We start from the raw sequence: 17,647 nt of genomic DNA, 5'->3' as shown, positions 1-17,647 counted from the left end.
ATGATATGGGAAAATGTGAACTTATTCATTTTAACAGGAATGAGAGAAAACGGTCACCTACTTAAATGGAGAAGGATTCAAGAGCGAAGTGGTACAGAGGAGTCTGGAAGTATGGCACATGAATCTCGAAGTTAGTGTGCAAGTACAGAAAGTGATTAGGAGGCTAAATGAAATGCAGTAATTCATTGTGAGGAGAATGGAAAATAAAAGTCCGGATATTTTACTGCAGCTACACAGGCCTTGATTAGAATAGAATAGCAATTTATTGTCACGTGTATTTTTACGAATAAAACTGTGAGAAGTTTATTAGTCACCATTCCATGGTGCCTAAATTAATGACAGAAGTCATAAATTTAGAAGAAAAAAATGGAAAAGTACATTAAAGTCCAGTTAACAGCTCCTAGGTTTGGGCTATATAGAAATTACCATGCATTGCCTGGCTGAGACCACAAATCCAGGCTGAAACTGCCTCGCCATACTGAGATAAGACCTTCACACCAGGACTAGACCTTCATGCTGGGCCATAGGAAGACCTAGAAGCTGCCTCCGAAGCAAGAAAAAGACCTCTGCACAAAGATAAAACCTCTGTGCTGGGACTAGGACTTCATGCCAGGCTGCTGGAATACCTGGAAACCCCACAGAAGACCTCCACAATGGGATAAGACCAACACATGCCAGAACAAGAACATCACTCCATCCAAAGACTAGCTCCCCCGCCCCGGATGTGACTGTCGTCCTGGTCAAAACAGCACTGTTCCACCAGGGGCGCTGTTCCACCAGGTGCCAGGCCCATAGGGTCATTCCAGGCCATTGGAAGTCAGCTCATCTCTGGGCCCAGGCTGGGAGATGACACCTTCCACCAAAGATTGTTGGATACCATAATGAATGGAAACATTTTAACAAAAAAGGAAGAAAAAAAGTAAAACAGAGCATCTGAATTCCAGGATCCTCGGCTGTGGAGCCTGCACATTCACTGCCATCTTGTATTGATATTGGCCACATCTGTAGCATTGTGTACTGTTTTGGATTGCATATGATAATAAGGACATAAATACATTAGAAACAGTTCAGTGAAGGCTCCTGAGACTTACTCCTGTGAGCAAGGGCTTATTTTACAGTAGGGCTATTGAACAAATTGTATTGTTCTTGTTGACTTTAGAAGAATGAGAGGTGATCTTATTGAAATATATAAAAATCCTGAGGAGACTTGATAGGCTGGATAATGGGAGGATGTTTCAATTTGGGTAATGGCTGAAATTAGGAGAAACAGTTTAAAAATAAGAGGTCTGCTTTTTAAGACAGGTGAGGACATTTTTTGTTCTCTCAGAGGGTGGTTAGTCTTTAGAATTAACTTTTCCACATTGGAGTGGAGACTGCAACATTGTATGAATTCCATGCTGAGTTTGATGAATTTTTCATTGACGTGAGAGCCAAGATTTAAGAGGATCAGATGGGAAAGTAGAATTGAAACCACAAGGAGACGTTCCATGATCATACTGACAGCAGCACAAATCTGAGGGACTTATTTCTGCTCTTCAGTCCTATGTTCTTGCATACTTCCAGCACAGTTGTCAGGTGTTATTTTGAGACACTGTGTGATATTTCAAAGATGTCTTGAAAGGTGGAAACAAGGTCTGCAAGACAAATATGTTGAGTAGCTAACATGGCTTTGTTCATCTGAGATAATGGGAACTGCAGATGCTGGAGAATCCAAGATAACAAAGTGTGGAGCTGGATGAACACAGCAGGCCAAGCAGCATCTTAGGAGCACAAAAGATGCTGCTTGGCCTGCTGTGTTCATCCAGCTCCACACTTTGTTATCTTGGCTTTGTTCATCTGTTGTGTTTCACATGACAGATTCTACGCCTATATCAATCTGGAAATGTTCAGGTCCTTTCTGTGCACTGTACTCAGTTGACTGATTTCAGCCAAGCCAACCGAGTAGACTTCAATTCCGCAGGGATCTATTCTGAAAGCTCTGCTCTTTGTGATCTTTATAAATGACTTGGATGAGGAAGTGGAAGGGTGGGTTAGCAGGTTTGCCGATGACACAAAGGTTGGTGGAGTTGTGGACAGCATGGAGGGCTGTTATAGGTTGCAATGGGACATTGAAAGGAGCAGAACTGGGCAAAGAAGTGGCAGATGGAATTCAACCCAGAAAAGTGTGAAGTGATTCATTTTGGAATGTTGAATTTGAATGCAGAATACAGGTTTAATAGCAGGATTTTTGGCAGTGTGGAGGAACTGAGGGATCTTGGGGTCCAAGTCCATAGATCCTTCAAAGTTGCTACCCAAGTTCATAGCGTTGTAAAGAAGGCATATAGTGCGTTGGCTTTCATTGGCAGGGGAATTGAGTTTAAAAGCCATGAGGTTATGCTGCAGCTTCAATTAAACTCTGGTCGGACCACACTTGGAATATTGTGTTCAGTTCTGGTCATCTTACAGGAAAGATGTGGAAGCTTTAGAGAGGGTGCAGAGGAGATTTACCAGGATGGTACCTGGACTGGAGGGCAGGTCTTCTGAGGAAAGGTTGAGGGGGCTAGGGCTTTTTTCATTGGCACAAAGAAGGATGAGAGGTGACTTGATAGAGGTGTACAAGATGATGAGAGGCATAGATAGAGTGGATAGTCAGAGATTTTATTCCCAGGGTGGAAATGAATACTATGAGGGGGCATAATTTTAAGGTTATTTGAGGAAGGTATGGGGTGATATCAGAGGTAAGTTCTTCACACAGAGAGTGGTGGGCATATGGAATGTGCTGCCAGCAGTGGTAGTGGAGTCAGATACTTCAGAGACTTTTAGTAAAATGGATAGTAAAATGTAGGGTATGCAGGGTAGATTGACCTTAGTAGGATAATAGGTCAGCACAACATCGTGGGCCAAAGGGCCTGTACTGTGCTGTACTGTTCTATGTTCTATGTTTTATGTAATTAGAGAAGGGCAAATTAGTGAAGATTTTTGCTCCTGGCCAAATGAAGGCCCTTACTGTAAATATTTGTGTGCTAAGGAACAAGGTCAGAATTCGCTGTGTTCTACATTTGAATGGAGGGCTGGCACTCAATGTCAATACTCACATAGACCATCCAAGCAAGAAATTTGAAATAAACTGCCACTGTGGAGCTAAATCTGAGTGAAATAGTCAAAGTGTTACATCATAAATAGACATGTTACAATGTAAGTGTTATGACATTTTATAATGGAAAATGATAGGGTGAAAATTGGAAAGAAAATGAACCAGAATCTTTATGGTTAAAGGACAATTGTCATTGTGAAAAGTTATTAGCACAGCTCTCTAAAGGTAGTTTTCAAAACACGATCACAACAATGTAATTTGTGTTGTGACAAATATCACTCATGTGCCAAAACAGCATCTGCATCATACGTATCTAATTTCCTGGGGATATATTTCAAGATAACTGCACAAGAGGATGATTCAACATTGCTTATACTCCCCCTACGCCATTCTGATAGAGATTAGTCAGTTAAAGGGATCAGATACTGAGCCAAATGGACACCTGACATTGAAAATGGAGATAAGAGTAAGCCACATGGCTAAAATATCCATCCACTAACTGAACTTACTATCTACTGAAAGCACAGTTTATTCATTCTCTAATTCCCTTTAATCATGATAATTCCTTTGCATCATTTCCATGCTTCCCTGCATGATGAATTAACAACATCCAATATTTAGAGGGAGACAGTTTGTATTTGCATTCGACTAAGCCACAGTCCAGGACAGAACTAACAAACATTTCAGTTCAAAAATCCACATTTATTAAGATGCAAATAATAATATCCTCTTTGGCATTCATCACCATATGTATATGTATATGTGAATGTATGTGTGTGTGTGTGTGTGTGTGTGTGTGTGTGTGTGTGTGTGTGTGTGTGTGTGTGTGTGTGTGTGTTTTATATATATATATATATTATATATGTATATACAATTCACCTGAATCTTTCATTAGCCTCTTGCATATGGTTCACTCCTGGGATCTATTATTCTTTACATAATTTATCCAGGCCAATTAGTTTCTATACAAGGGCTTAACTTTCTGTATCCATTACTCTATATGTAATCCACCAGATCAGATTTTAGCCTGTCAATCACAGTTGTCATACATTCATCCTACAGTTTTGTATGTGAGACTGTTCTTTTGACTTTGAGCCTTGTTTCAGTTGATGATAGCTGACAGTAACTGCTATGTCCTTGATGTAAGATAATGTTTCCCAGCCCTTACTGAATTAAAACATCTCAGTACTCAGTAGGGGAACAGCAGTTGACTTCAGTGTGTCTGGGACAGTGATGTGCGAAGGAACAAATTTAAAAGTATTAATATTTTCTATGCTGAATATAGTACTATACAATGCAAGAAATTGTCTATGAGGATGGGATCAGACATGTTTGTGATGCCTTGCAAGATCAAATCACTCATAGGGACTCAGGACTTATGCTCCCTCATGAAGAAGAGCTACTTGGGTAAAATATCAGAGAGTCACTAATGAAGTCTAAGAATGGAAAGCCAAGGCAAAAAAAAATCAGCTCCTTCACACTGTTTACTTGAGTAACACTCACAGCCTGCACCCACACACCCCACATCCTGAACACAGCAATTATTAAATAAAAATATTCACAAGGAGAAAAGGAAACAAACAGAAATGAAAGATTATTAAAGCAAATCACAATTCTTCATTGCAGTAATTTTTTTAAAATTATGACATGGTCTTCCTATATTGGGGTGGAAGTGATTGTTTCACTGATCCACACTGAAAATTTTTAACCTTCAGGTTAACTCTGACAACTTGAAACGTCTGCAATCTTTGGAAAATAAGCCTGTCATCCCTTTCAGCTGTGATTGCTTATAATGGAGGCCTTACTGCAGTGCATCTGAAGGAGATATAATTTTCAGAAAGCTCCCACTCAACCCCTCCCCGGGCACCCCTTGGTGGTAATGGTGGATGTGAAGAATAGAAATTACTGATGGTGATATTAACAAGTAAAATTTAATCTTTTCATCTGTTAATTGAACACAGATGGGAAAATGTGTTTATTTTAAACAGGTTAATGCCTCAATAAGTCAGTAAGTTTTTTCCATAAAACTGTAAGAATAAGTTACTGTGAAAGTTTGTCACTCTCTTTCCAAGTTGAACCACTACATAAAACATGCAGGAACACTAAACTACTTAAATATTTTCCTCCATACCCCAATTCAAAACACAGCAAAAATAATTTTTGGAAGTTGGTTCACTTGTAGTAGTTTACCCGTTAGTCTCAAATTATATGACATCTGATTATTTTGATCCAAGAACAACTAAGTTTTCAATGGCTATTCCAATTAGATTTCATGTTTGGATTTGCTATGTTGGGAATGTGAGATTATTACTTCATTATTTGGTTAGTGATGGGAGCAGCAGTTCACGAACTAGTGTCTCCTGTTACAAACAGTTTGTAATTTTGTCGGATCATGCAGACAATACATCACTTTGCTTAGCCATTTTCTTTAGAGATGAATATGTTCACCAAGACAAACAAGGTAAATATGAGAAATTATTTTACTTTGCACATAGAATAAATGGGGAGGCAAGGGCTTAGTGGTATAGTCACTAGACTATTAATCCAGAAACCCAGGTAATGTTCTGCGAATCTGAGTTCTAATCCCACCATGGCAGATGGTGAAATGTGCATTCAATAAAAGTCTGGAATCAAGCATCTCATGATGGCCATGAATCCATTGTCAATTGTTGGAAATACCCAGCTGGTTCACTAACGTCCTTTAGGGAAGGAAACTGCCATCCTTACCTGGTCTGGCCTACATGAGACTCCAGACCCACAGCAATGTGGTTGATTCTTAACTGCCCTCTGGGCAATCAGGAATGTGCAATAAATGCTGACTGAGCCAGTAATGCCCTCATCCCATTAATGAATAATAATAAAACAACACCAAAGCACAACTAGCTCAGATACGGCAGAGGTTCCGGATTTGAGCTTATTAGGAATCATTGTGAAACCACAATGTTAATAGAGCTCTTCTCAAAAGGCAAAGTAAAAGATTTTGATCATCATAGTCTGCATTGGATTTAAGCCTAGATTCCATAGGAGACCATTTCTAATCCACAGTGTCATTATTATTGTACTGAATCAGTCTTCTAGAGAACTGACTCAATCCTATGAAGAACAAACCAATATTTCCTCAAACTGCATCCTAAATATCAATTCACCTATAAAATGTTAGGAGCAAAGACTTTATGCAAATTGTCAACATATTATACAAGTAATATAAGAAATCTCTACTAATAGGATTGGTCAAGTCAATGGAAAAGCTATTCTTTGCACATGACTTTTAAAATTAACAATCTAACTTAAAAAGAAATGGAAAGGAGTGCCACAGCTTTTATACAATGGTGTACTGTGCACATTTGGGAACTAATGCTGAAGCACAAAATATGCAGCATCAGATGTGAAGAAATAATTGCCTTTTATCTGTTCATAGTCTGCAAAGGAACCAACATTGATAGGCACAGGAACCAAACAATGGCAGCATTTTATACAGCTTTTGTTATATGTGTTGAAAGAAAATTATTATGCATATATCCTTCAGAAGATTAGTTATATCAGTAACACACCACAGGACTGCGGTTAAGTTAGATTCAGCAAACCTCATTCAGTGGGTTATGGTTAGGTTTAGGGTTAGGCTTAGGCTTAGGCTTAGGTTTAGGGGGTAGAACATTCAATCATAGTAGTTAAAAATAAAGCAGTTTGGGAATCATGGCATGCACTTAATACACCAAAACAAAGAATCTTCTGACAATGAATTAAAACTTGTAAATAAACTGTGATAATATTGCAGAGAAAGTTATTTTGGCGCTCTACGTAATAGTTCCTTTATGCTTGAGATTAAAAAGTGAAAACTATCAAAGTTCCTTTCAATAAGTGTATTATGAGATACAAAATGTGCCTCTTCCTACAGGCTACCATCAAAAATAACCACAGCGTTTATGGTTTTCCATCAGGGCCTTATGCATCTTGGGATGGGGAAATGCAGGCTATATTATAAAGTATTTGCCTCATTCTCCCATATTTTGACATTCTTGGTTACTGGGAAATAGAGTCATAGAGTCATACAGCGCAGAAACAGACTCTTCAGTCCAACTCATTCGTGACAACCAGACATCCCAATCTGACCTAGTTCCATTTGCCAGCATTGGCCCATATCCCTTTAAACCCTTCCTATTCATATACTCATCCAGATATCATTTAAACACTGTAATTGTATCAGCCTCCACCACTTCCTTTGGCAGCTCATTCTATACAAGCACCAGGCTCTGTGTGAAAAAGGTACGCCTCAAATCCTTTTTAAGTCTTTATCCTTGCACCTTAAACTTCTGCCCTCTGGTTTTGGACATCCCCACCTTACGAAAAAGACCTTAGCCATTCAGCCTATCCATGCCCCTTATGATTTTATAAATCTCTACATGGTCACCCCTCAGCCCAGCTCTCTCAGGAAAGACACCCAAGCTTATTCACCCTCTCCTATAACTCAAACCATCCAGACCTGGCAACATCCTTGTAAATCTTTTCTGCACCCTCTCATGTTTAACAACATCGTTTCAATAGAATGACAACCAGAACTGTATGCAGTATTCTAAAACTGGCCTCACCAGTGTCCTGTACAGCCACAACATGACATCCCAACTCCTATACTCAATGTTCTGACCAATAAACGCAAGCGTTCCAAACACTTTCATCACTACTGTGTGAAGGATCAGCCCAGAAAAATATTCTTTCTAATAGACAATGACTTTTTTCACAGAAATCATACTCTTCTAGCTCCAATATAAGAAAAGATTTAAAATGTGTGATCGTCACTAGGCCCTAGTATGCAGTTCAACAAAATACTAACAAATATTTAAATAATAATTAGGAACTCATAGTCCATTCAGTTCCTGTGATCAAATGAAGGCGGAATTACTTGGAATTGCTCAAAAGCTTTCTAATTCACTTCAACTTAACCATTTGCTCAAGGAGCAACAAAGTAGCATAGAATAAATAAGTTGCTATTCTATGAAATTTCCACATATACTTCCATTAATCACACTTATCATTAAATCTGTGATATTAATTTGCTGTTATTGACACAAAACTTTACGGTATAAGTGCCAAGAAGAAGGATGATAAACACCTTAATACCTAGAGTCTACCAACCTCGGATGGTTTGGAAGCACATACAATTGTGAATTTCAAAAGGATACTGAATAAGCTCAAGAAGGTTGCAGTGCCACAAGGAAAATGTTAGGAAGTGGTTTAAAATGAATTACCCTTGCAATGAACTAACATGGACATGACAGGCCAAATGGCCTCTTTCTATGCTGAAAACACCCTGCGATTCAGAAATTCCAGTTGCAGCACAGGAACAATATTAGTGTCTTGTGAGGGCATATCAGATATATAGTCAGTAGAAACACTGATTTTTTTAATGACGAAGTTCTCTATACAATTGAACAGCAAAAGCAATGGTAGAAAGTGACAGACATATCCACTGTGGACGTAAAATCAAACTGGAATAGCCTGTGAAAACTTAACTATTTTTGGATCAAAACAATCAGGGACACAGAAATGAATAGATCAAGAATCAGAGGGATACAAGCCAAGCAATAAGGGTTAAAAAGTGATAAAGAAAATATGGAGACAAATAGACAAAGCTCTTAAAGTTGGTAAAGACAGAAATAAATAGACACACACGTGCATAGTACCAGCACAGAAAGTTCAAAAGCAAAGAGATGAGCTTCCATTAACACTGAGAGTAGAAAGAATAGGATCAATAAAGAAAAAGATGAAATACAAAGAAAGGCAAAGAGATGGAACAAAGCAAAGACAAAAAGAAGCCAAAGAGAAAAAAAACATGCATTTAGTTGAAAGACAAATTGTCTATGGCCATTGGGGGAAAAAAGACGAATTCAGTCACGTTTTTTGATTAACACAGAGTTCTTGACCAAAGCAAAATAATAATTTTATTTTGAGCGTGTATATGTTTACAAATTATATAACTAATCATTAGAAGTGACCGAAATGTAATATTGTCAAAATGTTCATATTACTGCACAACTTGCAAGGCCAGTTTTATAACTTCAGATAGAGATACCACAGTCATAAAATGAAAATGCTACTGGAAGTCTGAAATACAACAGAAATCTGGAAATGCTCAGCCAGACAGGCAGCATCTGTGGAGAGAAAAACAATTCAATGTTTAAGGTCAATGACCTTTCAGAACTGATGAAAGATTATAGCTCAAATATTAACTGTTTCTTATGCCAAGATGCTATCTGAGCTGGTGAGTATTTCCAGGTTTCAGTTCTATTTCGGATTTTCAGCAGCATTTACTTTTTATGAGTGTGATATTTTTGCTAAAAGTGGTATAGAATGTACTGTGAAGGGAGAGGGTTATGAAAGAGAGTGGTGTAACAGATATTTAGTGAGAAACTTTAAGATTATAAATGCCAGGAGTCAGTAAAATCCTTGCACAGATCCATGAAAATATTTAAACCAAAAGATTTATAACAGTCCCTGTGACAATCAAATAAACAAAAATGCTACACCAATACTCTAATTCAATACCTACTGCCGGCCTCCTGTCTGCAGCATCTATTTACAGTCTGAAATTGAGATACAATTTTAAAGTTCCTGTATTTATTTCAGCCTTACAAGAATCACTTTTTTTAAAAAAATGTGTTGGCCGGTACTTCAAGAGGAACCGCACCTTCCTTATCGTTGTCCACACTTCCTTATACATCCAATTTAACCCGCTATATTTCAAAGTTAACTTCATTTGTAACCGCTCTCTTTTTTCACCTAAGCCCTTCAACATAACAGTGGGAAACACACGGAAATCAAAGCCAAGACATCTGTGCTCACGCTTCATGAACCACTAACCTAACCCCACAGATGTGCACGGCGAATGCTGTGTTTGGAGGCGGCAGTTCAGTGCCAACAGAGGTAACCTGACGTTCATCGGTGTTAAGCTCAGAGATGGAGAAGACTATAGACTCCAATATGTTAATATGACCCGCTTGGATTTCTTGCCGAGTAATCCATTCTGCTAATTATACCTTACTTCCACGAGGTTGGCACGTTTCTTTTAACAGGGATTACAAAGAAAAATGAATTAATCTGGAGAGAAATTAATCCAAGCAGCGCTTTCTCCAGCAGTTGTTGACTGCTTTTGTTTATATCAACAGAAGGGGATAAAGTTCAGCAGGAAGGGGCTCTCTAGGACTTACTCTGGTTTGCAAGGGATGGTTGCTCTGGTGCTGATGGCGAGGTGTTTGTGTTGCGGATCCTGGTGATGTTGCTGGAGATCTCGCTGCTGCTCCTGCTCTTGCTCGTGTTCCTGTTCCTGCAGCTGTTGCTGTTGCTGCTGATGGTGGTGATGGTGATGGTGATGGTGGTGGCCGCCGATCGCTGGCTGATCTCTGAGGCTCTGGTTCTCCTCCAGGAGCTCCTCCACTTTGAGCTCCAGCTCGTGGATCCGGTGTCTCTGGGTCTGGATGAGGGTCTGCTGATTCTGCACGATGGTGGTCAACTCTTTGAGATAGAGCACTGCCCTCATCGGGTTCTCCATCAGGCTCTCCATGGTGTGGATGCTGCGAGGAGAGCAAGCAGTCAGGATGCAGGCTGCTGCTGCTACTCACCGCTCATACTGCTCCGAGACCAGCTGGAAAACTGACGCACAGCCGCGTTCATTAAAGGCACAAGCCTGTTAAAGGAATCACATCCAAGCACATGCCGACAGAAAAAGGAATGATTTTAAAACTTAAGATTTGCATAAACCTCTTAGGAACATAAACTATTTGTTTTCTCATTTGAGGCTTCACAATGTGGGAGGACAGCCACAAGCCAAAGAAAAGCCACCATTTTCTGTCTTCGTTTTGCAAAAATTGCCAGGAAACCTTATCTTCATAAAAAACAAAAGAACTGCGGATGCTGTAAATCAGGAACAAAAAAAAAGTTGCTGGGAAGCTCAGCAGGTCTGGCAGCATCTGTGAGGGAGAAAACAAGAGTTAACGTTTCGGGTCCGGTGACCCTTCCTCGGAACTGACATCTTCATAGTGGATTATGAATTTGAGCATTGCACTTTGAATCCTCCAGGAGTCGGTATTCGGACTCTTGTTTTTCTTAAGATAATGATTTAGAGCTTGGGACAGTTTTATTGTTTGCATGTAACACGGCTATGTGAGAACTGTGAGGACGACAGTGTAGAATTTCAAAAGGACATGCTGGTATAGCACGAGGACAGGTGGCAGATGAAATTCAATGTAGAGAAGTATTTTGGTACATAGAATAACATAAAGCGTACTATTCTAAATGGTGTCAAGGAACAAAAAGTCCTTGGCGTATAGGTGTGTAAGTCTTTAAATGTGGCAAAACACACAGTGAGACCTTTTGATAAAGCACAACGTATTTTAGAATTCTTAGGAAACAAATACAAGAGCAGAGAATTTATGTTGAACTCAGATAGGACATTGGTCAGATATCCGCTGGGGTATTGTGCATAGGTCATAGTGCTACACTGTAGGAAGGATGTGAATGCATTGCACACAGCCCAGAAGAGGCTAACAGAATGATTCAATGGCACAAAAATAGATGGAAAGGCAGGTTGTGAGAGGAATACAAAAGCTTACGGAGAACTATTGGTAGTTAACTAAATGGACAAAAAGTTGACAACTGAAGCTTTTCACTTTTATTAATAGAGGGATCGAGTTCTGGAACCAAGAGGTTATGGTGAAGCTGTACAAAATTCTGGTGCGGCTGCACTTGGAGTATTGCGTACAGTTCTGGTCACTGCATTACAAGAAGGATGTGGAAGCTTTGGAAAGGGTACAGAGGAGATTTACTAGGATGTTGCCTGGTATGGAGGGAAGGTCTTACGAGGAAAGGCTGAGGGACTTGAGGCTGTTTTCATTAGAGAGAAGAAAGTTGACAGATGACTGAATTGAAACATATAAAATAATCAGAGGGTTAGATAGGGTGGATAGGGTGAGCCTTTTTCCTAGGATGGTGACGGCCAGCACGAGGGGGCATAGCTTTAAATTGAGGGGTGAAAGATATAGGACAGATGTCAGAGGTGGTTTCTTTAGTCAAAGAGTAGTAAGGGAATGGAATGCTTTGCCTGCAACGGTAGTAGATTCGCCAACTTTAGGTACATTTAAGTCGTCATTGGATAAGCATATGGACGTACGTGGAATAGTGTAGCTTAGATGGGCTTCAGATCGGTATGACAGGTTGGCACAACGTCGAGGGCCGAAGGGCCTGTACTGTGCTGTATTGCTCTATGTTCTATGAAGTATAATGTGAGAAAATATGAAATTATTCATTTTGGAAGGGAGAACAAAATAACAGTATTATTTAAATACGGAACAATTGCAGAAAGCTGCAACACAAAGGGGCTAGGGGATACTTGTACATGAAACATGTTGGCCCTTATTTAAAGGGGGATTGTATATAAGAGTAGGGAAGTCTTATTTAAACTGTACAAGGTGTTGGAGACACCACACGTGGAGTACTGTGAGCAGTTTTGGTCTCTTTATTTAAGGAAAGGTATCATGTCATTGGAGACAGTATAAAGAAGGTTCCTGAGGATGATCCAAAGTATGGAGGGGTTTTCAGCAAAGACTAAACAGACCGGGATTCTACTTGCAGGAGTTTAGATGATCTCATTAAAACACATGCTGCGAGGGAGAGTCAAGGACCAGAGCGCAAAGTCTCAATTTAAAACTGAGATGGTTAGAAATTTCTTCTTTAAAAGGGTGGGAGTCTTTGGAACTCCTTGCCACAGAGAACTGTGGGGCAAAGTCTTTGTGTTTACTTTAAGGCTGAGGTAGATAGATTCTGGATCAGTTAAGGAATCAAGGTTGTGGGGAAAAGACAGGAAAGTGAATGTGAAGAAGGTCAGATCAGTTATAATGCCATTTGAATGGCAGAGCAGGTGTGGGGGCAGGGGAGGGAATTGCCTAGTGCTATTATTGCTAGACCATTAATCTAGAGACCAAATAAAGTTCTGGGGACCCAGGTTTGAATCTCACCCTGGCAGATGGTGGAATTAAATTCAATAAATATCTGAAATTACGAATCTAATGATGACCATAAATCCATTGTCAATTGTAAGAAAAAACTCATTTGGTTCATTAATGTCCTAATGTCCTTGAGAGAAGGAAACTACCATCCTAACCTGGTCTGGTTTACATGTGATCAGAGATAATGGGAACTGCAGATGCTGGAGAATCCAAGATAACAAAGTGTGGAGCTGGATGAACACAGCAGGCCAAGCGGCATCTGAGGAGCACAAAAGCTGACGTTTCGGGCCTAGACCCTTCATCAGAGAGCGGGATGGGGAGAGGGTTCTGAAATAAATAGGGAGACAGGGGGAGACAGACCGAAGATGGACAGAGGAGAAGATAGGTGAAGAGGAGAGTATAGGTGGGGAGGTAGGGAGGGGATAGGTCAGTCCGGGGAGGACAGACAGGTCAAGGGGGCGGGATGAGGTTAGTAGGTAGGAAATGGAGGTGCAGCTTGAGGTGGGAGGAGGGGATAGGTGAGAGGAAGAACAGGTTAAGGAGGCGGGGACGAGTTGGGCTGGTTTTGGGATGCAATGGGGGGGGAGGGGATGAGTTGGGCTGGTTTTGGGATGCAGTGGGGGGAGGGGAGATTTTGAAGCTTCTGAAGTCCACATTCATGGGTGCAGTGGATGTTCACCTGCACATCTGCCAATGCAGCATACTGCATCCACTGTACCCATTGTGGCTTCCTCTACATTGGGAAACGAAGTGGAGGCTTGGGGACCGCTTTGCAGAACACCTCCGCTTGGTTCTCAATAAACAACTGCACCTCCCAGTCACAAACCATTTTAATCCCCGCCCCCCGATTCATGTCCATCTTGGGCCTCCTGCAGTGCCACAATGATGCCACCCAAAGGTTGCAGGAACAGCAACTCATATTCTGCTTGGGAACCCTGCAGCCCAATGGTATCAATGTGGACTTCACATCCCACCCCCTTGAACTGTCCGTCCTCCCCGGACTAACCTATCCCCTTCCTACCTCCCCACCTATACTCTCCTGCTGTGTTCATCCAGCTTCACACTTTGTTACCTTGGTTTACATGGAATTCTAGACCCACAACAATGTGCTTGACTCTAAGCTTCCCTCTGAGCAATTGGGGATGGACAGTAAACATTGCCTGATCAGCTACACACACCCTCATCCCATGAATGAATAAAGAGCCAAATGACCCATACCTGTTCTTATTTTTTATGGTCTTAAAATTTCAGAGATGAGGCACTTCAGTTATGAAGAAAGCTTTAAGAAGTTGGGACTGTTCTGCTCAAAGAGGAGGAAGCTAAAAGATTTGATGGAGGCTTTCAAAATCATGAGATGTTCAGGCAGAATGAATAGGAAAAAATTATTCTCACTCATGAAAGGATAGAGAACCAAGATTTAAAGTGTTTTACAAAAGAATCGAACACGAGGTGAGAAAATTAAACTTTCTCACATAGCTAGTAAAGTCTGGGATATACTTGGTGTAATTCCGGTGGAGGCAGGTTCAACTGAGCCACTCAACAGGGATTTGACTGACTATTTGAATGGGAACAATGTGCAGGACTTAGGGGAAAATTCAAGAGACAGGCACTAAATTAAACAGTTCACAGAGCCAATGTAGAGGTGATGGGCTGAACAGCATACTTTTGCACCACGTCAATTCTGTGTTTCTGTGAATTACAGTATGCTCTGGATAGGGACCAGCTGCAACCTATACATTATTGCTGTCTAGAAATAAATGGCATATGTACAGGAAGAGTCTTTCTGTGATGGGGAAAATTGTTTGAGTGAGTTAAGATGGACAAAAATGGCTCCTAGCTGGAGATACAAGGCAAATAAATTAAATGTTCAGCAGTTCAGCTAAAAGCTCCACCCTCTCCCAATGTAAACTCAAACCAATCCACTTTGCTGTCACCAACCTGGTAACCTCAGACACCACTCTCCTCATCTTGCATTATATAACAATGAAAATATCCTGTTAAGGTTACTAAAATTACTTTTTGAGAGGAAAACTCATGAACAGCTCTACAAGTCCTCTGCAGATCAAAGTACTTATAGCCACAGCGGCTTCCAGGTGCACCCAGACACAGGAGTTTGCACCAAATCTTGACCAATCCAAATGTCAACTCATACATCCTTTTTTAAAAGAGGGTTCACTTGGTCTGTTACTTCCACAAGATACTACCCCACCATCTTTGGTAGAGTTAGTGGTTGACACCTCTGAATGTTGCTGGTTGCTTCCACACACTTGTAACTGGCAACATGTGGTGTTCTAGCCCATAATAGTAAAGCTGCAGACTGGAGCTCCTCAGCTGCTGCCTTCTGGCCTAGCCTGGCTTTCAGGTGCCCACATGAAAAGTAAGTAAACACTAGTGGGAGAACAGGATGCTGTTCTGTACTATCACTGCCATTCCCACCGAGCGGCAGAATTTCACTCCCACCGAGAGAAAATACAACATTGGAGATGAATGACAGTTTGAAGGCTTCTGTTCCTATATTGCAACAATTTGTCCATCTATTGCACAAGGCTGTGTAAGGAGGAGTCGAAGTTACAGGCTATGATCTAAATGGAAGCCATCCGAGTTTCCATCAGATCTACTTAGGCTGAGGTAACAATCCTCTCATTGTGAGTCCAATGGCCCACAAAGCAGATTGAATATTATAGAATAGGAATACTATTTGTGATGACATCTCCATTCTTTCAAACAGAAGAAGTGTCATCACATTGGGTTTGAGACATCAACTCTGTTTGTCTCTCCTTGGATGCTGCCAGACCTGCTGAATTTTTTCAGTATTTTCTACTTTTATTTCCTCTTCAGAAGTTACATTGGAAGTTGCTGCTCTTGAGAAATGCTTAGAAGATATATGTAAAGGACAAGAATTTGAATGGCAATGAGAAAATAAACATTTTCAAATGAAGAGTTTGCCCATTGTGGTTGCAGATAACAAAATGTTTGGATGGCTCAGTGGTTCACAATGCTGCTTCACAGTACCAAGGACCCAGGTTCAATTCCACACTTGGGAAACTGTCTGTGTGGCGTTTGCATGTTCTCCCCATGTCAGTGCGGGTGTTCTGGTTTCCTCCTACAGTCCAAAGATGTGCAAGTTAGTTGGATTGGCTATGCTGAATTGCCCATAGTGTCAGGGAGGTGTAGATTAGCGGGTTGGGTCTGGGGGGGATGCTCTGTGGGTTGCTGTGGACTTGTTGGGCTGAAGGGCCTGCTTCCACACTGTAGGGGCTCTATGTTATATTTGTGATTCATAAAGAATTACAGATGATTTGCACTGCTTGTGATTTAATAGGATGTCCAACTGTATTGCCAATACCACTTGGTCTTAATGTCCCACTTTAATTCTTCTGTCCTAAATGTGGTACATATGCTCATTTTAGTATTTCTGAAAAATATACATTTTGTTGAAATGTTTTGGCTTGCATCCATCAGGACAATTGCAAGAATACAATTTTAAAGAAAAAAAAACAAACGTTTATGCCGAATGAGAGGAGAAGGCTGATGTGGAGGTGTTGTCATGGGGAGTGCTTCAGTAAATGATGTTTGACAGTTAACACCAGCCTTTTTAAAAATTTTAGATCAGACAAGCTGACTCTGTTAAGGCATTGCCCTTAGAAATGAACCAGGATATTGATGCCACTTATCATGTTGAGTTTAAACAGGAGCAGTGTGCATACATGTTTTTTCTGTCTGTAGTAAGTGACAAGCATCTGCTGGTTCATTTTGCAGGGCAATGTCTTGACCAACCAGAATCAACTTGCTGGTTTCACATTTCAACAAAGCTTGGCAGTTAATTGTCAAACATTATTAAATGATGCCTTCTCCATAGAATAATGTCTATCAATCTGGCCTACATCTCCTCTTATGTCTTATGGTCCAATGAAATGGATAAACAAAACCTCCCTTTAAAAGGTAAATTCAACCTTTTAAATAAGTTGACCCAAGACCACTACCACAAATTGTTCATTAAAGCTAGGAATGGGGCTTGCTGCTCTGCAGTTGTTAATGAGGCCAGCCAATCATATTACATGTTGTATTATTTTATCTATAACTGTCACTGATTTCCTGTTCTGCATCCAATATTCACTTCAGCCACCATCTACCTAATCTCCAATCCCAACAGAACCAATTTACTTCCAGTATGCCTCTGGCAAGAGAAGGAATTGGCAATGAGAATGTAGATTGAGCTCACTCATGGTTTGCTAGAGAAAATGTCATCATTTTATAAAATTGCTTACATTGTAATGAACCAAGCAAAGGCTCCATTACCACGTAGAACTTAATCCAGCTGGAATTTCTTGGCAACTATTTTGTCCATCTTAATGAGCAGAAAGAAAACATGGACACAATTAAGTTATTTTGTTTTCCCTGTAGAATTCTGAGCTGATTTTTGACAGTACAGAATTAATTTACTTCTTTCTACATTCCTCTACTTTTACCCTTTTGAGCGATATCAATTTGAATTTCTCCTGATTTGGTGGCCACATCTCCTGAGTTCCAAACTCTGGAAAGCCTTCCCTTCACCTCTCCATTTCTTTTTCCTCCTTTA

At 40.4% G+C, this 17,647-nt stretch overlaps 1 protein-coding gene across 1 annotated transcript in view; it reads right to left on the bottom strand.

The window, feature by feature from the left end:
* Positions 1-10,435, bottom strand: part of LOC125461090 (IQ motif and SEC7 domain-containing protein 3-like) — a 566,563-nt gene extending 556,128 nt beyond the window's left edge. The window contains exon 1 of the mRNA XM_048549465.2: positions 10,276-10,435. The gene's annotated coding sequence lies outside the window, so the exon portion shown is untranslated. The remainder of the gene's footprint in view (positions 1-10,275) is intronic.
* Between the last annotated feature and the right edge of the window lie 7,212 nt (positions 10,436-17,647).

This window comes from Stegostoma tigrinum, chromosome 18, assembly GCF_030684315.1.
Source record: "Stegostoma tigrinum isolate sSteTig4 chromosome 18, sSteTig4.hap1, whole genome shotgun sequence".
Lineage (NCBI taxonomy): Eukaryota > Metazoa > Chordata > Chondrichthyes > Orectolobiformes > Stegostomatidae > Stegostoma > Stegostoma tigrinum.
Note: the sequence above shows the minus strand (reverse complement) of the source record. Positions and strands in the feature narration are given on the sequence as shown.